This window comes from Macaca mulatta, chromosome 11 (genome assembly GCF_049350105.2).
Source record: "Macaca mulatta isolate MMU2019108-1 chromosome 11, T2T-MMU8v2.0, whole genome shotgun sequence".
NCBI lineage: Eukaryota > Metazoa > Chordata > Mammalia > Primates > Cercopithecidae > Macaca > Macaca mulatta.
The window spans coordinates 134,450,098-134,475,315 of record NC_133416.1 but is presented as its reverse complement, the minus strand read 5'-3'; the positions used below and the strand labels follow the sequence as shown (position 1 = coordinate 134,475,315).

The window sequence follows — 25,218 nt, the reverse complement described above, 5'->3', positions numbered from 1 at the left end:
AGTTTATTGAACAGAGATTTTTGGCTGGCAGTAGATTTGGAGGTATAAGAAACGTGGCTGTTTTCACCAAATATGCTTATTTGGCCTTTTTCTACAGTTTCTGTATTAGGGGGATACTAAGTCCATTCTTTTCCTATGAAGTAAACTTCCTACCCATGCTCCTCACATACAAGCCACATCTTAGCTAATTTTAGCAACCAGTTACATTGCTTCCAAACTGATAATATTCAGACGGTTTTTACTACTCAAGTACTCAAGTCTCTCCTATCATGGGCTGATTTTTCTATCTTCCCTGCCTGCCTGGCTGTGCTGCTTCTCTTGCAGGTATCTGAACAGCATATGCTTGAAGTTGTTTTTTTTTTTTTAGGAGGAGTCTCGCTCTATCGCCCAGGATGGAGCAGTGGTGCGAACTCGGCTCACTGCAAGCTCCGCCTCCCGGGTTCATGCCATTCTCCTGCCTCAGCCTCCCGAGTAGCTGGGACTACAGGCGCCCACCACCAAGCCCGGTTAATTTTTTGTATTTTTAGTAGAGACGGGGTTTCACCGTGTTAGCCAGGATGGTCTTGATCTCCTGACCTCGTGATCCGCCCGCCTCAGCCTCTCTAAGTGCTGGGATTACAGGCGTGAGCCACCACGCCCAGCCCGGATTGAGGTCTTTGTGTTCCCCATGTTTCTGTTGTCGCTGTGTTCTTGGTGTGAGTCACTGTGGTGACAGCAGCATCCAGGACTTCGATGCTCACCCGTTAGCCACCTGCAGCTGCCCTCCCTAAGAACAGAAACATCCTCCTTGTCGAAAATGAAATGGACACTGTTTAGTCTGGCATTGACTCTGTTGTTGATCATCTCTACTTGAAAGTAGGATCTATTGCAGTGCACTCTCCTGGTTTTCCTTCGTTCTTTTCTGAATATGCACCTTGCACATGTGTGGTGTTTATTGTGCCTGTGTGGGGTTTTATTACTTCATTATTATTTTTTCTTTAAAGTTCAGTCTCCGTAGAGACTGTCAAAGATTGCCAATGTTGACTCTATTTCAAGTCATCACGACCAAGTATTGGGAAACATTTTCATGCAATAATTACACCTCAGATAACCCTTATTGGCTATGGTACTGCCACTGTGCAAAGCTTGTATGGGTTTTAAAAAAAAAGTTCAAATGGGTATTTTAGGGCATAAAGAGGAAAGTCACAATAATTTCTACCTGACTTAATTTAGTATATTTAGATATCTAAAGGACAAAATTTTAAAACCATTTAAAAATTTTAAACATTCTATATAATTCCATAAAATTTCATTTAACAAAGTGAATGACCTTAAAAAACTAGAATAGCCAAGGATGTCTATGTATTAATAGATATTAAACAATAGATTGAGTACCAAAAACTTCTCATAACTTCTTGTTATTAAATTTGTACCATAGGAATCTGGCTCTTGATGGAGGAAGAGGCACAAGGGCACAGATACAGATGCTTGACTTCCTCCCTGTTCTTCTGAATCCGTGTGCTCTCCTTTGGTGATCCCAAACAATCCTTTATCTTTGTAATGATGAGTGTCAAAGAATTACTCTCAGGCTTAACTTATCCCTCTGTGTAAATGTATGTCACCAGATACATCCGAGACTCACCCATTTGAATATATGTAGGTGACTCGAAATTTACAAAAACACCAAAAGTCTTATCATTTTCCTCCTGAATTTGCTTCTATTTATGTGTCTTTGTCTTGGAGAGAAGTGTAACCCACCATTCACCTTCCACCCCAGTGAGAGTTCTGAAATCATTCTTTTGTCTTTCCAACTCTGAAACCAGTCAATCAAGGCATGCCTACCAGTCTCCAAACATTTCTCCAATTGATCCTATTTATTCCTCCGTCAGCAAAACTATCCCATTTTTCTCCTTAATCAACTCTGCCTCAACTAGAGGAATAAACATACAACACTTTGGCTTGCCTCAAATATTGTCTCATTACCATTCATTCTCCATAGTGCAGCCACAATGCTCTTACAAACCATCAATCAGTGCATTTCACTCTCTTAGTTGAGTAACCCGCTATTCTGACAAAACATCCCAGAGTCTAAATATGTTAGCCAAGGGTATCCATACAGAGACTTAGGGCAATGTAAGGCTTAAGAATGCAACCTTCAGTTGCCGAGGTCCTACTTCCGGGATTTCCAACTTAGTTGGTCTGGGAGGGGCTGAAGCACATATATACTCTTTTACATGGTGATAATGAACAGTCAGGTTGAGAAAATTAATCAAGTGTCAGGCTGCTTGGATATGACGATAATATTTAGCTGAATATATTCTAATATTTAGCACATTTCACAGCTGTGTGAAATTACCTATATCCCTGTTTCTTCTGTTGAATGGGCACGTAATAACTACCTGCATTGTATAATTTCTTTGCAAATAGAATGAATCCAAAGCCCTGAAACCTAGTAAGTGCTAATTAAGTGAAAACCACTGATATTATTTATACAACTTTATTTGCAGTTACTGTGTTATATTTTATGTGCCGGAAACTTGTAGTTTCACACAGACTGTTATTTCTTGCTCGTTCTATTAATTGTGCCTGGGATTAGAAACTCTGGATTTCTGTATTAGTCAGTGTTCTCCAGAGGGGCAGAACTAATAGGATATACGTAATAAAAAAGGGAGCTTATTAGGGAGAATTGGCTAACACCATCCCAAGGCCAAGTCCCATGACAGGTTGCCTGTAGGCTCAGAAAGAAGGAAGTCTGTAGTGGCTCAGTCCCAGTGCAAACTCTCAAAAGCAAGGAAGCCAACAGTGCAGCTTTCAGTCTGTGGCAGAAGGCCTGAGAGCCCCCGGCAAACATTGGTGTAAGTCCAAGAATACAAAGGCTGAAGAACCTGGAGTCTGATGTCCAAGAGCAGGAGGAGTGGAAGGAAGCATCCAGCATGGGAGAAAGATGAAAGCCAGAAAACCCAGCAAGCAAGGTCCTCCCACCTTCTTCCTCTTGCTTTGTTCCAGCCGTGCAGCATGGATGGTGCCCACTCACGTTGAGGGAGGGTCTTCCTCTCCCAGTCCACTGACTCAAATGTCAGTCTCCTCTGGCAACACCCTCCCAGACACACACGGGAAACAGCACTTTCCCAGCCATCCAGGCATCCTTCAATCCAATCAAGTTGACACCTAATATTCAATCATCACAGCTTCCTTCCTTTCACTTACCAATCATCTCCCTCCCGATGTGTACCCAGGATCCTTCCTTATCTCTATCCTGACTGAATTTTGTGGCTGATACTGATCTTTCCACATAGCTTCATAATGATGTATCTAGATGTATATTTGTCTCTCTAAAATTTTAGCATATTTACAATTAAGAAGTAAATACTGGATTGTGTCTTATGCATGTCTGTGTCTCCATCCCTTATCTATGGTAATGTAAGATGCAAAATACGCGCTCTTTAACTCTTATGATTTTCCTGGGCTCTTAGATGAAACCATGTAAGTCAATACATCATCTTACCAGATGAGAAAACAGGCTTAAAATGGCACACATACGATATCATTAATATTCATTAGAAATAGGACCAGAGAAGAAAGCTCTGGTTCAGAATAAAATCTCTCATAAAATATTAACTATAAATAATTGGTAAACTAAGTCAATAAATAAATCAGGAGAACAAAAGCAACAAACAATTGTACATTTTACAAAAATGATTCTATGTGCATAATGACAGCAGGCTTTCAGAATTCAGAACTAATTTCACAAAGCAGATGAGGCTCTTTTAAAAAGTCATCAGTCATTATGCCAAGTAGTATTTAAATCCCAACTACCCAGAATTTTGTGATGAAATTTTTTTAAAAAAAGAATCAGGTTTTGCCTCAAAGTAGGCAAAATAATAACTTGAAAGAAAACTTTTTTTTCTAGGTCTCACCAAAAGAGGAATAAAATAAGAAAATAATCTTATAAAGTTATGATTTTAGCCTGACTTTGAGGAGTTTCCTATATTGTAGATACTTAAGGAAACAAATGAATAAATACTGAAAGAAAGAAGGGAAGTAGGAAATGCTATTAGAAATTTATCAAGACCCTGCTTTAACACAGTTGGAAAATGAGAACAGATAAACCAACATTTTAGGCATTTTTAGCATAGCATAGCACCTTGTGTGACAAAACCCATATCCAGTCCTTATTAGCCATGTGGCCTTGGGCAACTGTCCTAGAGGTTATAACTTTTTAAATCATTTTTTAAAATGGTGATGATAATAACTATTTTCTAAGGTTGATACGGAAAAAAATCAGATACTATATACGAAAAAAAAAAAAAAAACTTTGCCAAGTCTATGGCATATGGAGAGAACTGAATCAACCTTTTTCAAATGAAAACTCACATATACCTGAAAACTGTATTCATGGATCAAACTTTCTTCTTTATAACTGGTGTCATCATAGCTATTTCTATGCCTTCAGCTTCTTTAAAGTAAGATTGGGGTTGATATCTGAATAAATATGAATGACAATTTTTTCATCAAAAAAGGATGATTGGGCCGGGCGCGGTGGCTCAAGCCTGTAATCCCAGCACTCTGGGAGGCCGAGACGGGCGGATCACGAGGTCAGGAGATCGAGACCATCCTGGCTAACACGGTGAAACCCCATCTCTACTAAAAAAAATACAAGAAACTAGCTGGGCGTGGTGGCGGACGCCTGTAGTCCCAGCTACTCCGGAGGCTGAGGCAGGAGAATGGCGTGACCCGGGAGGCGGAGCTTGCAGTGAGCTGAGATCCGGCCACTGCACTCCAGCCTGGGCGACAGAGCAAGACTCCGTCTCAAAAAAAAAAAAAAAAAAAGGGATGATTATATAATCCATGATTAAATCATACTAAATATTTAAAAGCACTTATTTCCCCAATGGGTAGCTTCCTACATTATGAATGAAAAGGATTTCTCTTTTTCTGACTCACAGTGTTTTAAAGTTGAACCTTCACAAAACCAAGGTATTTTTACATGTGACTTTGTACCCACACAAATATTCCTCCAAGGGTTAGGTAGAGTATCAAGATTAGAAATACATGATTCCAATTATTGAAATTTTCCTTTCTCTTTCCCTATATCCAAGCTTAAAGGTTATAGTTTTCAAATAAATACTGAGAGGAACGGCCTTCCCTTGGTAGACACAGGGAATGTATCACCTTTAAAGTCAGTGCTGCTAAGATTAGAAATAGACAAGGGACGAATTGCAACAAAGGGCTGATGTCTGCATATTGCTTCAGGTCAGCTGTCAAAGATTTTTGTTTGTTGCATTTTGTTTGTACTTGAAGGTCCACAGTCCCTTTGAGTAACCGGCTCCTAAGGCTCCGGCTGACACGCTCAGGTTGTGAAAGTTGGTGGAAAACTGAAGCGGTATTAGAACGACTGATGGGGAGGCTGCTGCGTTTAAGGGTGAAACGATGGCCCACAGGCATCCACGGACACCTCTGAAGCGAAGAAAGTGGCTTTGCTCTGTGGTGGAGGATAGCAGCAGGGCCTGGAAAGGGGAGTTTGCCTCCGCTTCCTCCTGGGAGGTTCCTCAATCACTCCGTAAAGACAGGGCTGTGGCGTGCAAACACTCATGCAGGTGTGGTTCCGTTTCTGCCAGCTCAGAGAGGGCCACGTGAAACAAAACAAAGCATAAAAACAGAACAAAATGAGAAAACCAAGCACAACCAATCAGAGGTCTGGGACCCAAAAGATGTGGCGTGGTTGGATATTTAAATGATGTCACACAGTGGACAGATAGAAGATCACCCCTGGGGTGGAGAAAGCGGGCGGTCAATGTCAAAATTAGGGTTAAAAGATTGAAAAATATTTTCTTCTCTTTTTTAAGCCATAACAGAGAATGAACAAAATAATTAGTGATAGAGATACTAAACTCTACATGGTGTTTTCTTTCTTCTTTCTTCCTTCCTTCCTTCCTTCCTTCCTTCCTTCCTTCCTTCCTTCCTCTCTCTCTTTCTCCCTTCCCTTCCCTTCTTCCTTCCTTCCTTCCTCTCTCTCTTTCTCCCTTCCCTTCCCTTCTTCCTTCCTTCCTTCCCTTCCTTTCCCCTTTTCTTTCCTTCCTTCTTCTCTCTCCCTTCCATACTTCCTTCCTTCCCTCCCTTCCTTCCTCTCTCTCTTCTTTCCTTTTTCTTTCTTTCTTTCTTTCTCTTTCTTTCTTTCTTTCTTTTCTTTTCTTTCTTTCTTTCTTTCTCTTTCTTTCTTTGTGTCTTTCTCTTCCTTCTTTCCTTTCTTTCTCTCTCTTTCTTTCCTTCTCTCTCTCTTTCTTTCTCTTTTTTCTTTCTTTTCCTTCCTTCCTTCCTTCCTTCCTTCCTTCCTTCCTTCCTTCCTTCCTTCCTTCCTTCCTTCCTTCCTTCCTTCCTCTCTTTCTCTTTCTTTCTTTCTTTCTTTCTTTCTTTCTTTCTTTCTTTCTTTCTTTCTTTCTTTCTTTCTTTCTTTCTTTCCTTCCTTCCTTCCTTCCTTCCTTCCTTCCTTCCTTCTTTCTTCTTTCTTTTTTTTTTTGACAATCCCATTTTCCATGCAATTTTATCAGTTATTTCAAAGCCGTAAGTCCTGGAGCTCAGACTTGAAATTGTTCAACTGCTGCGCGGTGGCTCACTACCTGCCTCCACCCACCCTCCCTCTGCCTACAGAAGCGGGCCTAGAAATCACAGCCGGCCAGTGAGAGCCTCACTTTATTTTCAGGCCCTGTGATTGCTTCTGGGCTGCATATATTCTTCCTCAGCACAAATGAATCTAGATTCGAGAGCTTTTGTGGAACTGCTGGAAAAAGAAAGAGAAAACACCTTCCTGCTGGTGCCACTGATGGTGTCAGTGTGAGGATTTCATGGGTAAGCTCGAAGGTCATTCCTGGGCTTAGAAGGGAACCCACAGTAAAAGAGCAGATAAGAAATTTAGGCTGGGCACGGTGGCACACACCTGTAATCCCAGCTACTCAGGAGGCTGAGGCAGGAGAATCGCTTGAGCCCAGGAGGTAGAGGTTGCAATGAGCCAAGATCAGGTCACTGCACTCTGGCCTGGGTTACAAACTCCGTCTCAAAAAAAAAAAAAAAAAAAAAAAAAAAAAAAAAAAAGGCCAGGCCTGGTGGCTCACGCCTGTAATCCCAGCACTTTGGGAGGCCGAGACGGGCGGATCACAAGGTCAGGAGATCGAGACCATCCTGGCTAACACGGTGAAACCCCGTCTCTACTAAAAAATACAAAAAACTAGCCGGGCGAGGTGGCGGCGCCTGTAGTCCCAGCTACTCCGGAGGCTGAGGCAGGAGAACGGCGTAAACCCAGGAGGCGGAGCTTGCAGTGAGCCGAGATCCGGCCCCTGCACTCCAGCCTGGGAGTCAGAGTCAAAAGAGAGAAACGAGTATATAAACCAATACCTTTCTTGCTGTGTTTCAGTTACATTTTCATCATTGCTTGAAACCAAGAGTCTCCAGTGATATTGTTTATTTTCTTTCATCCCCCAAACTGCATGTCTTAATGATTTGAGCATAAATGCCTCTTTTCATGGTTTATTTAGTTAAATAACACTTTCCTTGCAGATGAACTCCTCATACAACTTGGAAATAATGCAGCGTATTACAAATATCTTAATGCTGAATCAAAGTGTTTCATGTATGTTAACAGAGCCAAGGGACAGCTAAGAGTCTGAATTCCACGCGAGAGCCAGGGCAAAGTCAAGGCCAAGGCAGGGAGCTCCCTGGAAGCCGCTGGGCCTGCATCGCGGTTGCAAGCACATTTCTGGGAATTCAAATTAATTACCTAATGTTTCTTTTCTGGGAGCAGCATGCTAAGTGAGGGGCAAATGCTCATGGAAGCTGCAGGCCTAAGAAGCAAAGGAAGATAAACCTGGACTTTTTCTCTCCTCACATGTTGAGCAACAGGAGCTGGAGATCACTGATGATTTTGATTAGGACAAAGGTGTTGTGAAGCCTTCACAGTATAACCCGAACAGTCACGCCTGTGATGAAGAAATGAAAACCTTGTGTGTTTTTTCTCTTTACCTCATGGCCCAACTCCTCCACCTTTGTTGCCAGCACTTGCCGTGTATGTGTCTGTATAAATGTGTGCATGTGCTTATGTGTGTGTGTTTCAATGCATGGATGCGTGTATCTATGTGTATGTGTTTCTGTGTCTGTGTGAATATGTTTGTAAGTGTGTGTATGTGTGTGTAGATGTTTGTAGGCGTGTATATATGTGTGTTTGTAAGTGTGTGTGTTTCTGTGTCTGTGTGAATATGTTTGTAAGTGTGTGTATGTGTGTGTAGGTGTTTGTAGGCGTGTATATGTGCGTGTGTTTCTGTGTCTGTGTGTGTTTCTGTGTGTGTTTCTGTGTCTGTGTGTGTTTCTGTGTCTGTGTATGTTTGTAGGTGTGTGCATATGTGTGTGTGCCTGTGTATATGTGTGTGTGTGTGTACATATGTGTTAATATGTGTATGTGTATTTGCATAGGTACATATATGCCTGTGTGTTTGCATGGGTGTGAGTGTGTTTGTGTGAATGCACGTTTATCTTTCCGGTTTGAAGAATCAAAAGAAGCTGTTCGTCCCCTGCCATACTGGGCATTTTGGTGTTTCAGAACCAAAAGCATTTGAGCTATTTAACCACCATAGCACTTTACCCCATCAATCAGTGGAGTATGGCAGTTCTTTGATGATGAGATGAAAGAAAGCAGAGGAGAGAGAGAGAGAGAGAGAGCAGGGCAAGCCAGCAAACTTTCCTCAAGCCAGAGCATTTCCTCAGCGAGAAGATAGAAGAAAGACAGACGCTTATCCATTAGCACATCACTCACGCAGAATTGAGGCAGGACAAGGAAACATGAAAAACATAGAAACATGCAGGATATGACAAAGCTTTTCTAAGTTGGATATTCTTTCCTGTTCAGAAGTTAGCTTTTGAGAAGGAAAGAGGTGGATTCATGCTGAAAAGAATGGTCATGGAGCGCAGCAGGGTGCTTCTACCTCAGATCCTGTTGGGATGGATTCTGAAGGCACTGGGGAGGTGCTGGGCTGCCTCTGCTGCAATGCTCCTTTAGGTCCCGCTGTTTGTATTTGAACCAGGAACTAATTTAGCTGACATATTTATTTAGGCAGTGTTCTGTCATCATTGCCCACAAGATCCTCAAGTCAAGCCATACACAGAATCCCCTTATGGACACAAGAGAGTCTCAGCTCAGCCTGATTTCTCATTTTTTTTTTCTATGTACATTTAGCAGGTCTCTCTTCGGGGACTCTCTCTGTAGGACTTTACCACTCTCATTAACAATAACAAATCCTGATTAAGTTCCTACAACTTGTGAGGTCTACAGGGGACACACAGAGGAACGAAGCACAGAGGCCCTAATGGAGAATTCAGGCCACCATATTCTGGCTGCCACCACTGTTGGGGTTTCTCAGAAGGTCCCTCCTAAATCTCACTCATCTTCTCCATCGGGTCCTAAACAAACATAGACATGATAGATGACAATTAAAGGTCAAATTATCAGCTTTATTACTGATAGAGAACAAATTGCATATCATAGCTGTGGGTGTGTTAGCCAAGTGGACTTTCTCATTCTGAACTGCAGAATCTGGCTAACCATCTCACCCGGGCTCAGGGATTGCTAAACCAGAGGAAGCCTGCCAGGTGTGGCACAGTGTATTAGATCCCTATTACTCCTGCAGGAGATTGACATGAATGTAGTGGCTACAAACAACACAAATTTATCTGAAAGGACATTTGTGACAGAAGTAGGCAAATGGCAAATGGTAGAGAAAAGGCAAGCTCAGCAACTAAAAGTCGAAGTCCTGTTCTCGGAGTTACAGTCTGTTCATGGCACCAGGATACCATATACTGCAATGATGAGTTCTGTGTCGCAATGATAGCTGACTGCCTGGTATTCAGAGTCTACTCGCCCAGTAAGACCGCCAGAAAATATTATTAGGTTGGTGCGAAAGCAATTGTGGTTTTTCCCACAAACCTAATATATTCCTAATATATTGATCAACCAAAGATGAATGGATTAAACTTAAACTTCCTGAATCAAGGAGGCCTTGAGAGAATCTTAGCAATGTTTCAAAAGGGGGCAGGCAAAATGGAATATTTGTATCATGTGGGTGCCTGGGTTCCATTTATCTAAGATGGGGCTTTCGAAGTCAGAACTGGTTGAATTTTGAATCATTTTTGACGTAATGATTTAGGACTGGTGGACACAGCCAGGTGAGAGTACTCACTAGTAAACTATTGGCTGATAAAAGAACTGTTTACTCACATGAGCAAACTAATGTCCTGGGTAAACCGATTTACAAAATATTCTGACACATTCAATAGTCATTTATTGCTTATACGGGTCTTATTTTCTGGGATGGTAAATTTCTAAAAAAAAGTGGTTACATCATATTGATACAGGTGGTTTCATTTCCTACCTAGAATAAAGCCTGATTCATATTCTTACTGTCTAAGAGGCCTTAAGCAAGTCCTATCATCTCTCTAAGATTCAGTCTCTTCAGATATAAAAATGGGGATTAGAAAAGTATCTATCTTATGAGGCAATTCTGAGGATCAAATGAGATAATCTATATAAAACCCTCAGGAGAGTTTCTGCAAAAATAGAATTCAATATATAATAACAATACTGATAACACTCAAGAGTCAGGGAATGATTTGAGAATACCTTGAATGCGAAAGCAACAGGCACCAATCAACAGATGCTCACTCTGTGAATAGGTGTCATTCTGCGTAAGAATAAAATACTGCAGCATATGTTTAGAATCAGTAGAGAGAAAATATTCTTTCAGCATCTTGAACTAGACTAACTCTTTTCAATCATATTACTGTGGGATACCAATGAGCCACAAGCCCTTTAAGAAGTGTGATATCCAATTTTGATTATACAATTTACATTACATTATATCTTTATGTTGCCAGCAATAATTGCAAACTCATGTGCCCAAAATGATCAGACTTAGCCAGTTGCTGATATGCTGCAATGCAAAGCTAATATTGTCAGAATTCTAATTATCAACAATAAGCAAAATCCACATTGTATTATTAAATCACTCAATGGAAAAGGAGTTTAATGCTATGCAGGGCAAACACAATATTATGGAAGGATTATCTAGTTATCAGTATGACAATATGTGAGACTCTCTGCATACTGATGTCCATCAGCAACACTAAACATTGAGCTCAGTGGATTTTGGGGTATAGTTTAAAGAATGTTACAATTGACCCAGAAGGAGTGATAAAGGGCATTGATGAAAATTAAGCTAGTGCCATAGTGAAGTATGTCTCTACTGGGGAATTGGAATCTTTTGCTCCTAGATACGATGACAACAAATTCAGGGCAATAATATGATATAGTCAAACAGAAACTCAGGGATGAAGAGGGGCTAAGCCAAGCAGGTATGAATATTTCTATAGATTCTGTAAGACATTGTTTTCCTGTGGTAAGGGTCCCGGTGTAATTGTTGTTGCTTTGTTTTACATTCTTTCTAATTTTCCATGGCTACTCAAGGGTAAGAATGAGATTAGTTAAATTTCAACACACACATTGAAATATAATGCAATATGGTTTACTTTCTGCAACATAATTATAGGTATACAAATACTGTCAACTCCTTGAGTCTAGTCATAAGATATTAGTTTGACGTTTTCTAGTGAAAAAAAAATTGTGTGTATAATTTCATTTAAAAAAAAAAAAACCCTTATAAACAGAATTGTAAGTGTGAGGCCCTCTGTGATGAGAGGCATGGACAAAATGGGCGTGGTCCTCACTTTGATAAAGTCAAGTTCATTTGCGGTCATAAGCTTAAATTCGCAAGAAATCCAAACCCAACATTGACAGAAAAACAAGACCTCTGAAGTCCTCTTAGACCCTTTCTTCCACTTATTAAGACTGCCTTCTCCAAGCAAGCTGCTTGGCTAAATTCACCCTCTCTGTACCCCTGAACACACAACGCACCCTTTATTCTGTGTCTTCTTCTAGCTGAGAAGAATACGTTTTCCTGGGAAGAAAAAAACAAAATCACATCCCAATAGCCGTATCCTTTTCAGAAGATATGTGATTAACCAAAATATAAAAATACAAGGTTTTGGTCAGGTGCAGTGGGTCACGCCTATAATCCCAGCAATTTGGGAGGCCGAGGCGGGTGGATCACTTGAGGTCAGGAGTTTGAGACCAGCCTGACCAACATGGTGAAACCCCATCTCTACTAAAAATAATAATAATAATAAAATAAATAAATTAACCGTGTGTGGTGGTGCATGCCTGTAATCCCAGCTACTTGGGGTGCTGAGGCAGAAGAATTGCTTGAACCCAGGAGGTAGGGGTTGTAGTTAGTCTAGATCATGCCACTGCACTCCAGCCTCAGCAACAAGAGCAAAACTCCATCAAAAAACAGAAAAACAAAAAACAAGGTTTTTATTTGACCCAGAAAAGCATTCATTCCTGACTTTTGTTTTTATTTCCCAGAATAAAAAACAGTATTGTAACATTCTGGTCAGAGTTCTTGGCTTTTGAAATTGCACTTGCCTGTTTCTTCACTAATTTTTTTTTCTCAGAGCAGTAGAATCACACCACACATCTCTTTAGTTAACACTATCTCAACTACATGCATGGCTAGCTAGAGAGAGAGAGAGAGAATAACATCACAACAGTACTGGAGCCTAGGATTCTGTTTATATTCTTGTCCACTTGAATTTGTCCCTGTGGGAAGCTAAGGCATGAGATGGGAGAAGTCGACAGGTAGTTTCCTCCATTGCTTTCAGTTCCCTAAATCTCTCCTGGTGGGAGCATCTCTCTACACTTCCTGTAGTTCCAATGTTTGAAGATACGCATCTCCCACCTTGGAAAGAGCATGTTGTCTAGACACATCAACAACATCAACTGAAATGGAGTAACCAACAGTTGTCTGCTTCTATCCCTGCTCAGCTGGTTTACTGAGCAATTTTGAATTTTGTTCTTTTGTGAACTTTCTATTTTAATTTTGATTTTTAATTTTCATAGGTTTTTAGTGAACAGGCGGTGTTCGGTTACATGAATAAGTTCTTTAGTGGTAATTTGTGAAATTTTGGTGCACCCATCACCCAAGCAGTATGCACTGAACCCAGTTTGTGGTCTTTTATCCCTCACCCACTTCCAACCCCTTCGCCCTAAGTCCTCAAAGTTCATTGTGCCATTTTTATGCCTTTGCATCCTCATAGCTTAGCTCCCACTTATGAGTGAGAACATACAATGTTTGATTTTCCATTCCTGAGTTACGTCATTTAGAATAACAGTCTCCAATCCCATCCAGGTTGCTGTGAATGCCATTAATTCATTGCTTTTTATGGCTGAGTAGTATTCCATAGTATGTATGTATGTATGTGTGTGTGTATATGTGTGTGTGTGTGTGTGTGTGTGTGTATATATATATATATATATATATATGAGACAGTTTATTTATCCCCTCATTGATTGTTGGGCATTTGGGTTGGTTTTACATTTTTGCAATTGTGAATTGTGCTTTACATGTATCTTTTTCATATAATGACTTCTTTTCCTCTGGGTAGATACCCAGTAGTGGGATTGCTGGATCAAATGGTAGTTCTACTTTTAGTTCTTTAAGGAATCTCCACACTGTTTTCCACAGTGGCTGTACTAGTTTGCATTCCCACTAGCAGCATAGAAGTGTTCCCTTTCACCACATCCATGTCAACATCTACTATTGTTTTATTTTTTATTATTATGGCCATTCTTGCAAGAGTAAGGTGGCTCACATCAATGGCATCAATTGAAATGAAAGCAATCAACAGTCCTGTGCTCAGATGGTTTACTGAGCAATTCTGAGTATGGTTCTTTTGTGAACTTTTCAATCCAAACCCAGAAAAATATGTGACTTTTCTGATTCTTCTGCTGTGTCCAGGTCTCATTTGGTACATTTCTTCCATGAGGAATAAACATCCTTAAACAGATTTCTCAGTATTATATTAGGGTTCTTTTAATGATCTGTCCTGCAGAAGAGCTACAGTTACTTCTAAAAAGGAAGACCAGAAAGAGTGATGCCTAGCCTAAAGAGATTGTTAGTTGTGTCATTTTAGGAATCTTAAGAAGTGACCTCTTTGTTTACAATAGGCCCAGGACCTAAGCATGAGGCTGAGGCTGCCTGAGTTGAAACGGCCAGTCCCGACACCCAGACATAACCCACAGTGGCTATTTTGAGCTAATATTTCCTTTTTTTCTTTTTTCCTCCTGCAGCCTCTGTAAAGCAACACATTTTTTGGCAAGAATGCCTGGGACAGAGAAATAAATTTATTCTCACTTATTATTGAGAATGTTCTCAAATCTTACAAGGGGAGTCTTGTTCTTATCCCAGAAAGAATGTCTTGGGAGAGGGAGAAGGTTTGTCTAAGCATGTATATTCACTGAAGAGTCTTTTGTTTTTCTGGAAGTATCAGACAAAATGCTCAGCATAATACGGCTTTGTGGTTGACATTCAATTGTCTACCTGCCCAAGTAAGTGGAACTTTAATTTTGTGGCATTTGTGTTGAATCTCAAAAGTGACCCCATGGAATCAGTATTTTAAAGTCCTTATGGTTTAATTTCAGGGTCCCTTAATGGTTGGGGCAGAATGTTGGGGCCAGAGCCCCAGAGTAGAGTCAGAACTCTGGATAAGGTAAACACTAGGGTCATGACCAACACTGCAGATTTTCCTCCTGTTCCTTAACTGTTCCTTCCTTGCAGAATCATGCCTGGTTTCATTTGGGGAATCCATGTGCCCAGCCCTAGGGTTCCGACTGATCATGGATATTCACAACTTCCACATTTACCAGCTTTCCTTGTGGTTCCTGATGTCCATGTGACTCAACAGAGTACAGGGGTTTCCAGGAATGACAGCCTGTCTGAATCAAATAAAAACCTTTTTTTCCCCCTTTATGGCTAATCACATGTGTTCTCATAAGAACACAGCTTTTGGGATGTGATTCTTAGCACTTCTGTAGCATCTTGTGACAATGACATTATAATCATGAATCTGAAACCCAACATGCAGTAGATGACACGAAGAGATAGTAGAGAGAGATGGTACAAACAAGATATTATTTCATTTTTTTAAGCCATGGAAACTATGAGTGCTTGGTACTGGAAACACTGGAAAAGCCAAGAAGGAGAGAAAAATAAGCCATCCCATGAAATCCCATGTTAAGCTTTTTTGTTTGTTTGTTTTAATCACTCTTGGTAATGTAAATTTCACCTCTCAGTAATTCTCTACTTCGGCACAGAAAAAGGAAAAAAACAAAAAGAATATACATAGTCTTTAATTTTTTCTACTCTGTTCTCTTCTAATTACCAAGTTAAAAAAACATAGGCAAGAAAAACCCCCAAAAAACAGAAAACCCAAAGCCATCCATTCTAAGCTCAGGAGTTTAATTTCTACATGGGACATGGCTGGCCTTCCTGCTCGGTGCTATTGTTCTGGAAGTTATAGGTAAGGAGTAGGCTAGGTAATTGTTCACAGAATGAGTAAGCAGCACCTCTCAGAGTTTGTGTTTCTCAGGAGCATTGATGAGGATGACTCATATGCGCTCACAGAAAGTGCCTTATTTGATTATCTTTAGAGTCTCAAGCACCATCTCTATGGAGGATTGGTGGGCTGAGCAAGACCCCTTTAGGGCCATGATAATCCAGCCACAATGACAAGCAAACCTTCAAAAGGATGTAAACCCCATGTGTCTCAAGAATTGTGTCTGAATAGTAACGAAGGCAGGCGCAGCAGACTTTTCAGGGACCTCCCTGGCCATACAAAGCAGGCGCTGATAGAGGAGTATTTCCAGTCAGTGCAGCTGATAATCAAGTGGCCTTGTCAGAAGGCTTCGATGTTGCTGATGCAGTGGGAAGATGCGTTTGATAAAATAAATAAATAGGAGAAAAAAAGACTATTAAGAATCTCCTTTAAAATGACTTTGATGTCAATGAAATTAAAAACATGCTAATAAAATGAGAACTCAATTGTTTCTTGAAGACACCATTATAAAGGTGTGACTGAGCTTCACAAAATCTTAACCTATTATTTTGTGCATTTTTACAGTTATGTATGAACATTGTTGAATGTTTATGTTATTTCATTCTGAGCCTAGTAAGGATGGAGGTGGCTTATTTAACTGAACCATTGAGGCATTAAAGCAGTTAGAATAGAAAGAGTCACATTTGGCCAGAACACATTTTTGTTTTTAGTGGTAACTGCTTGGACACCAGATTAAATTGGAGAAGGGGCAGGTAAAGTTAATAGGAACACATCACCTGCTTAAATCAAGTGGATCTTGCGAGGTCTGCAATTAGCTCTCGACTTTATTGGAAGCAAAACAGCTTTTATCAGGATCCTTGTTCTTGTGCACCCTAATTATTGGGTAACAGGCAATATTATACTCTAGCTAATTGCAGAGAAATTGCTTGAATCTGGGCACCTGCAATGGTGGATTTTGCTTACTTCATCTGGTCGAATTTGAGCACAGTATTAGACAGGAGAGCCCAGGCTATCCTGAAGTTATGCAGAACAGGGGCTAAAAATTTAGATTTAGGACTGTGTTTTCCAAGGTTCTCTAGAGGTACAGAACTAATAGGATAGATGTATATATGAAAGGGAGTTTATTAAGGAGAATTGTCTCACACTGTCACAAGGTAAAGTACCATGATAGGCTGTCTGCGAAGTTAAGGAGCAATGAAGCCAGTGATGGATCAGTCTCAGTCCCCAAATCCCCAAAACAGGGAAGTTGCCAATGCAGCCCTCAGTCTGTGGGCAAAGGCCCGAGAGCCCCTGGCAAACCACTGATGTAAGTCCAAAGCTGAAGAACTTGGAATCTGATGTTCAAGGGCAGGAAGCATCCAGCACGGGAGATAGATGAAGGCCAGAAGACTCAGCAAGTCTGCTCTTCCATCTTCTCCTGCCTGCTTTATTCCAGCCGAGCTGGCAGCTGGTTAGATGGTGCCCATCCTGATTGAGGGTGGGTTTGCCTCTCCCAGTCCACCTACTCAAACGTTAATCTCCTTTGGCAACACCCTCACGGACACACCAGGAACAGTATCTTGCCTCCTTTGATCCAATCAAGTTAATACTCAATATTCACCATCACAGGAACCATCTAGCCTGTATTCAGCTTCTAGCTTCGCTACTCCCTGGCTGTGCAAATGTGAATGTTTAACTTTGCCTTTTAGAGTGGGGATGATAATGGCATTTATGTCAAAGCATGGTTGCAGACTGGACTGGTGAACTTCCTCTGTGAGGGCTCACCCCAGGACCCCGTACCTTCCAGCACTGGCTGTGCTGATTACCAGCTCCTGAATCGCAGGCCTCTTTTCCATAACCAGAAAGATTTGTAAGTGCTTCTGTTTCCTTCCCCATAAACTCCTGGAAAAAGAACAGCAACTGAAGTCTATCAGTTATAGGGGAGAGAAAAGAAAAGGAAAAAAAAAGAAAAGAAAAGAAAAGAAGAGAAAAGAAATGTGTTAATATCCCAAAACATTATTTTAGTCATGTCTGGGAAAACAGTCTGAGGGCATTTCACTGTTATCACCCTCAAATACGTTATCACCCTCAAAACGCGACTGAACATGAAGGTGACTCATGTGATCTGCTTTTAGTTATATGTTAAAAAAAGAGTAAACAATAGACTTTCTCATTGATTGGGGGTACACGGAGGGGATCTTCAGCTTTTAGGGGAACACTTTTGGTGCTGTTTTGTTTTCCTCTCAAACACACCATGCAGAAAATAGACCTTTGAATTTTAAACTACAGACAAAATCTTAAGCCTCACAGCCGACTGAATGGACTCTGTCTTGGTTAAGAGAACTCCAGAGAATCTTTAAAAATCTGAGTTCCCAGCCACGATGGAGCAGAAGATTGGACACATCTTGTCTCATCCCCTTGCTTTTGCAAGTTAGACACAACAATGGACCAGTATTACTGTTAAAATAAAGGTCATAAGACTGGCAGAACAAACTCTTTGTAGCAATAAGATACCAAATTATAAATAAGACCTAAGGCCATGCCAGGCAAGGAATGAGTCTACGTAAAGAGTAAACTATATTCTAACTGTCACAAGAATTTTCTTTTTTTTTTTTTTTTTTTTTTTTTTTTTTAGCAGCTAAACAAGTGCTGGCTTTGAGATAAGCAATGTTAAACCAATTTTCAGCTCATCTGTGACCAGACATTGACTAACTGGCCCTCCTCTTCCATATGCTGTAACTACAGCTTTCACTGAACAAGAGGCTGATTTCAGTAACTCTCTCCTGATAAGAAGACCATTGACCATGGACTGGTTCTGGCTGGTTTACAGAGGCTGCACACTGAGTGCCTTCATGTTCTTGCTTCATCTTTTGACATACAAAGTCTAATTGTAATACATTTAAATGTTAAGTCTCCATCCCAAAGTGAACATGGCTTACAGGTCACATGCACGTTTGTTCAATATGCATGTATCAGGATCGCCTTTACAAATATCCACAGTTCTTCCTTAACCTGTTACATATGTATCCTTGGCCAATGCATTCAGCTTCAACTTCCCTTCGACCACTTCTCCTTCAAAGTGCTTGCTTTTGGTTTTTGGCCAGAGGCTATGCTTCCCACCTACAGGTTGTAATCCCCCTTGTAAGACATAAAGCTCTCCTTTCTCAATGTATAAATTGTGTGATTTTTAAGTTAGCAGAATGCACAAAAATAATTTTCCCAAAGAGCTTATTTTTCTCCCAAGAAGTGAAAGGTTACTTTTTCCCCTCAGTGCAAAGCAGATTTTAAAAGACATGAACATTCCTTCAGCAATGTCATGGAAAACAGTCTAAAGTTTTTGTAGAGTGATCATCTCTGGACATATTGAGAGATGGGAGGAGAAGAATCGTCCTTGGTTCACAACAAAGAGTTAGGAGCTAGGGACCAGGTCTCTCCAGTTATTTAGCAGAAATTGGGTATTTTCTCCTAACATAATTCCAATCCTAGCTTTCTGTTTTTTTACTGATTTTCATCTTCTCTGATAATATTGATTGCTTGACTTTTTAAGAATTAAATCAAGTCAACTGGAAGAGTTCAGAAAGGACCCTGAAGAGTCAGGGAGGAAAAGTCACCCTTACTTTCAGGGATACAAACTCATAAGTAATTAGATTATTTTCTGGAAAGTCATGGAAAATTGCTTGTGCAAAATCACTTTTATTGGATTAATCTGTAAGTATATACTATGCCTTCAGGCTGGTTTTAGGTACATTGAACTGAGCACAAATAAAATTGTCCATCATAAAATAAAATCTGATCAGCCACACTGGACTGCCTATTTTCTCTATTGGCAACATTAGTAAGTAATGACTATAGGAATTTTTTTCATTAACCAAGGCATCTACTTAGACATAGAGTGGTCAACGCTTTCAATGGTTATTTACTTCTTAGAATTGGTGATATGAAGATTTAATAAACAATTAATATGCTAGCCACAAAATTTCAAATCCGTAACTAAACAAAAACACTGCTTAGTGATTAGAAATCAGGGTTGGATCCCATTGCTTCCATCTTCTATCTTTATGGTAGTTAAGATAAAGTTAAGTGCCATACAAAGAAAACCCAAAGTGTGTAATCATTTATACAGAATAAAAGTTCATTTCCCACTCATAATTTTCAAAGGAAATGCGCCGGTATTGATGGTTAATATTGCCAATTTGATTGAATTGAAGGATGCAAAGTTCATCCTTTCTGGGTGTGTCTGCGAGGGTGTTGCCAGAGGAGATGAACATTTGAGTCAGTGGACTGGGAGAGGCAGACCCACCCTCAATCTGGGTGGGCACCGTCCAATTAACTGCCAGCGTGGCTAGAAAAAGCAGGTGGCAGAAGGTGGCAGAAGCTGACTTGCTGAGCCTTCCAGCCTTCATCTTTCTCCTATGCTGGATACTTCCTGCCCTGAACATCAGACTCCAGGTTCTTCAGCTTTTGGACTCTCGGACTTACCACGGGGACTTGCCAGGGGCCCCTGGTCCTTCGGCCACAGACTGAAGGCTGCACTGTCAGCTGCCAGCTTCTCTATATTTATTTATCTGAGACGGAGTTTTGCTCTTTCGCCTAGGCAGGAGTAAAGTGGTGTAGTCTTACCTCACTGCAACCTCCGAGCCCCGGGTTCAAGCAATTCTCCTGCCTCAGCCTCCCAAGTAGCTGGAATTATAGGCACTCACCACTAGACCCGGCTAATTTTTGTATTTTTAGTAGAGACGGAGCTTCGGCATGTTGGCTAGGCTGGTCTTGAACTCCTGACCTCAGGTGATCCGCCCACCTCGGCCTCCCAGAGTGCTAGGATTATAGGCATGAGCTGCCGCACCCAGCCGGCTTCCCTGTTTTTAAGGTGTTGGGATTGCAGCTGAGCTCCTGCTGGCTGTAGCTCCTTAGCTTGCAGACAGCCTATCGTGGGACTTCACCTTATGGCTGTGTGAGTCAATCCTCCTTCATAAACTCCCTTTCCTGTATGCATAGATTCTGTTAGTTCTGTCCCTCTGGAGAGCCCTGACTTATACACCCACCCAGAGTGGCTCTCCTCCAGGGAATGTTTGGGGGGCCAGGCTCTCCCAACTTTGGCTCCTCCTTCTCTAACATGTGGCTTCTAAGGTTGCGGTGCTGTTGGGCATGGAGCTGATGGAAGAGGACAGAACCTGTGGGATCACCTATGGGAGCATCACCCAGGCCAGGTTAGGAAGGCAGTGCCACCAAGTCTGCGCTCCTGCTACTGGCTGGGAACCAGTCTCATGACCACAGCAAGCTACAAGGAGGCTGGAAATAAAACGTAACCAGGAAGGAGAGTGAGTGGGTTTGGTGAACAAGGATCCAGTCTCTGCTTCCATCTTTAAGAATCCATGCTAAAAGGCTTCCAGCATAATTAAGGGAGACTTTTTGAATTTTGAAGAAGCAAAAGAATAAATAAAATTCCCATCATCCATTCCTATGTCTCCGTGTGTAACATGGTTTGAAACCAGACTTGAAAGGCTTTATTTAGCCATAATTTAAAGTAATAAGCTGCCTTGTAACAAAAGATATAAATGCCACAAATAGATGTCATTATGTAGTGTTACTTCAGCCTGGGCGAAAGAATGAAACTCCGTCTCAAAATAACAATAATAATAATGAATTAATTAATTTAAAAAAGGAAGCCGACAGTGCAGCCTTCAGCCTGTGGCCGAAGGACCAGGGGCCCCTGGCAAGTCCCCGTGGTAAGTCCAAGAGTCCAAAAGCTGAATAATGTGGAGTCTGATGTTCAGGGCAGGAAGCATCCAGCATAGGAGAAAGATGAAGGCTGGAAGGCTCAGCAAGTCAGCTCCTCCCACCTTCTGCCACCTGCTTTTTCTAGTCGTGCTGGCAGTCAGTTGGATGGAGCCCACCCAGATTGAGGGTGGGTCTGCCTCTCCCAGTCCACTGACTCAAATGTTCATCTCCTCTGGCAACACCCTCACAGACACACCCAGAAAGGATGAACTTTGCATCCTTCAATTCAATCAAATTGACACCTCATGTGAGTAAGTGTAAAAAATAACCACCCTTTTATCACAAGAAGAGAGAAAAATATATATGTGAAAAATAACTTACTACATAAAATACATCCCTGTGATAAATCCCTGCTCCTCTTTTTCTCTATGCCGTGATTACGGAGACCAGGAGTCATTGGGTCAGGGACAATAGCCACATCATCTCGCTCCATTTCTTTGACCACAGAAACAAGAATCTGTGAGAACAGCAGTCATTACAATTGGAAGCACATTAGTGTTGAATGACAAAGAGTTCGTTTTTATTTGCATGGCTAGATAATAATATACTACACAACTGCACAGTAATAAATGTGTAGAGTTTGATAAATACTGTGCCAGGAACTTCTGGAAAAACACATTAGTCTAAGCAATTCAACAATATAAATGTTCTTATTTTCCCCACTTACATAGACACATATGTATTTGAAATTCAGAACTTACTCATCCATCCATTTGTTAGACAGTGAGTATCTGCTGCATGGTCAAGCATTAGGAGATGCTGAGAGTGTATAGCTAAGTGACTTATCCAGGGTTCTTCTTCTCATAGAGTCTTCAGTATCATGGAGGAGACAGGAATTCATGGCATAATCATATAAACAAATACGCCACTGAAGCTCAACATCACTGATTATTAGAGAAAAGGACATCAAAACCACGATGAAATACCATCTCACACCAGTCAGAAAGGCTACTATTAAAAAGTCAAAAAATTACAGACTCTGATGAGGTTGTGAAGAAAAGAGAACACTTTTACCCTGTTGGTGGGGTGTAAATTAGTTCAACCATTGTGGAAGACAGTGTGGTGATTTGTCAAAGACCTCAAGACAGAAATACCATTCAACCCAGCAATCCCATTACTGGGTGTATACCCAAAGGAATATAAATATTTCATTATAAAGACACATACATGCATATGTTTGTTGCAGCACTATTCACAACAGCAAAGACGTGGTATCAACCTAAATGCTTATCAATGATAGACTGATGAAAGAAAATGTGGTACATACACACCATGGAATACTATGCAGCCATTAAAATGAATGAGATCATGTCATTTGCAGGGATGTGGATGGAGCTGGAGGCCATTATCTTTGGCAAACTAACACAGAAGCAGAAAACCAAGCACTGTATGTTCTCACTTACAAGTGGGAGCTAAATGATCAGACCACATGGACACATAGAGGGGAACAACAGACACTGGGGCCTGTGAGAGGGTGGATAGTGGCAGGAGGGAGAAAATCAGAAAAAGCTAACTAATGGGTACTACGATTAATACCTGGGTGAGGAGATAATCTGCAGAACAAACCCCCATGACACAAGTTTACCTACGTAATAAACCCGCACATGTACCTCCCGAACTTAAAATAAAAGGTTTTTTGTTTGTTTGTTTTTGTTTTTTGAGATGGAGTCTCGCTCTGTCACCCAGGCTGGAGTGCAGTAGTGTGATCTCGGCTCACAGCAACCTCTGCTTCCCGGGTTCAAGAGATTCTCCTGCCTCAGCCTCCCAAGTAGCTGGCATTACAAGCACACACCACCATGCCCAGCTAATTTTTGTATTTTTAGTAGAGATGGGGTTTCACTATGTTGGCCAGGCTGGTCTTGAACTCCTGACTTCAAGTGATCCGCCCGTCTCGGCCTCCCAAAGTGCTGGGACAAGCCACAGTGCCCAACCAATAAAAGTGTTTTTAAAAAGAAGGAAAAGCTACAGGGTAGAGAAAGTCTAAGAGGTTGAAATCTGATTGAGTCTGAGAGGACAACAAATGCAACTTACTGAAAGAAAAGTATGTTTGATCTAAGATCTCACGGGTAAGTAGGAGTCAATGGAGCAAAAGAAGAACAGCATTCCAGGCAGAGGGAACAGCATGTGCGTAGGCTCTGAGGCTGTAGAATATTGAAAAGGAACCAGGCCCAACAGGAATTATCATCACCGTGATTTTATAAATGGGAAAACCAAGGCCCAGAGACATTCAGCCACATGTCTAAGATCACATGGTTTGTAAGTAACAGAGCCAGAGTTTGAATTCGGATGTTTTGAGTTCAAATCTTTTATTTTTCTACCCCTATGTCATTATGGCATCAGTTATCATGTTTTGCTTTTAGGTGGTTTAATATTTAAAATCATATTTGGTTGCAAAAGATAGAAATACAACCAAAATGGTTCAAGTAAGTATTTGGTTTGCCTTACTTGTGTTATACAAGTGATAAGAGAAAGCTCCTTCTGGTTTTGTGCTTCACCATCTATTTTAGCTCATGAACCCTGGGTTACAAACAGCTGCTCTACCTGTAGGCATTAAGGCCTTGTTTCTGATGGGGACAAAGAAAGACAGAAGGAAAAGGAAGGGAAGGTAAAACATTCATGGAAACTGAATCTGTTCCTCTTTATCCTCAGAGACACTGGAATGTTTCCAGAGAGGCATATCACTGGTTTCTACTTACAGTGGCTATGTTCTACAGCCTCTCCTGGCTATAAGGGAGATGGAGGAATTGCATAGTATTGTCACCACCTTGCAAAACGTCAGCACTTTGGAATAAGGAAGAATGTAGAACGATGTTTTGTGGGTGATAAAGGCATATTCCGGGAAGGAACAAGTTGCAACTGGACGCAACAGGTATCTTCTTTGGGGGTGCTTCTAAGCCACTTACACCAGGTTCCACTCTCCTAGGAGGCAGTTAGGAAGGAGTTTGCAGGATAACACCAGTGACTGGCTGCCTTTGGTGTGGAATGCAGCTCAGAGGAACTTCTCCTAGGTCATCACCTTTGGGACCTGCCAACATGTTTAGAGGATGCTGTTTCGGTTGGGTGACCCTCATATCCTTTGCTTCTTTTTTTCTGGCATTACTTTGCATTGTATGGGGTGGTGCCCAATTCCAGACTGAATTTCCCAGGTACTTCAGAAATTATCAGGGAGGAGACAGGGAAAAGCCAGGACGTTCATCTTCCACCCTCTCTGCCTTTTGAGACATCTTTGTCGAAATGCTCCCAGCATCTCCTAGCTGGCTCCAGCTCCCCGAAAGAGGCTGACTTCCCTTCCAGCTTCTGAAGGCCGGCCCTGCTCCTGGTTCTAATAACAATGCATCTTCCCTCTGTTTCTCCAACTGAGAGGCGGCAGTGGCTTCCTCTGGTTGCTGGCAGAGTTGATTGGATCTTCCTTCACAAGTTTCCAAGGCTTAATACACTTTTCAAAATCCATCAAAGTGAATGTCTTTCTTTAACCCTCATTGGAGAGATGTTTCAACCATAAACTGCCCGTAGGAGCAAGGTGATACTGCTTGATTCCACAACCATTTGTGTGATTTGGGAGCATGGTTTTGCTTGATGTGTACATTCTTAACATGATGAATAGAATTGCAGAGGTGACAGAATAGAGAGAAATTGTATAGCTACTTGAAAGCCTGCCCATGCATTTATTTCCCTAGACAGACCAGCTTCATGCCTCCTGACTGATGCATCTATTACAAATGGGAGGCAGGATGAACGATACAGAGGGTGGAAAAAAGAGAGCAGTGAAGTGTTGATTCAAAAGACAAAAAATGTAAAATAAAAGGATTTTGCATTCTAAAAATCCACGTGCGGCTTCTAGGGCAAATCCGCTAGGGGAATTTTCTCAGTATGCACTGCCAGAAATTCTGTTTTAGCTTGCCTCTCAAGTGGACATTTTGCTTAAAAGGCAGAAAATACATTTCTAATCAAAGAGAAACCTTATATTCATGTCTGCTTTTAAAGGAGAGCCTC

At 41.2% G+C, this 25,218-nt stretch overlaps 1 long non-coding RNA gene and 1 other non-coding gene across 2 annotated transcripts; both read right to left on the bottom strand.

Annotated features, from left to right (window-relative positions):
* Nucleotides 1-988: 988 nt before the first annotated feature.
* Nucleotides 989-1,126, bottom strand: LOC114671248 (U4 spliceosomal RNA). The gene has a single exon (XR_003721123.2). It is a non-coding gene; the product is annotated as a U4 spliceosomal RNA (small nuclear RNA).
* Nucleotides 1,127-16,097: 14,971 nt separating this feature from the next.
* LOC144333247 (uncharacterized) lies at nt 16,098-22,341 on the bottom strand. The gene is made up of 3 exons (XR_013401761.1): nt 21,927-22,341; nt 21,547-21,682; nt 16,098-17,349 (listed from the first exon to the last, which is right to left on the bottom strand). It is a non-coding gene; the product is annotated as an uncharacterized LOC144333247 (long non-coding RNA).
* Between the last annotated feature and the right edge of the window lie 2,877 nt (nt 22,342-25,218).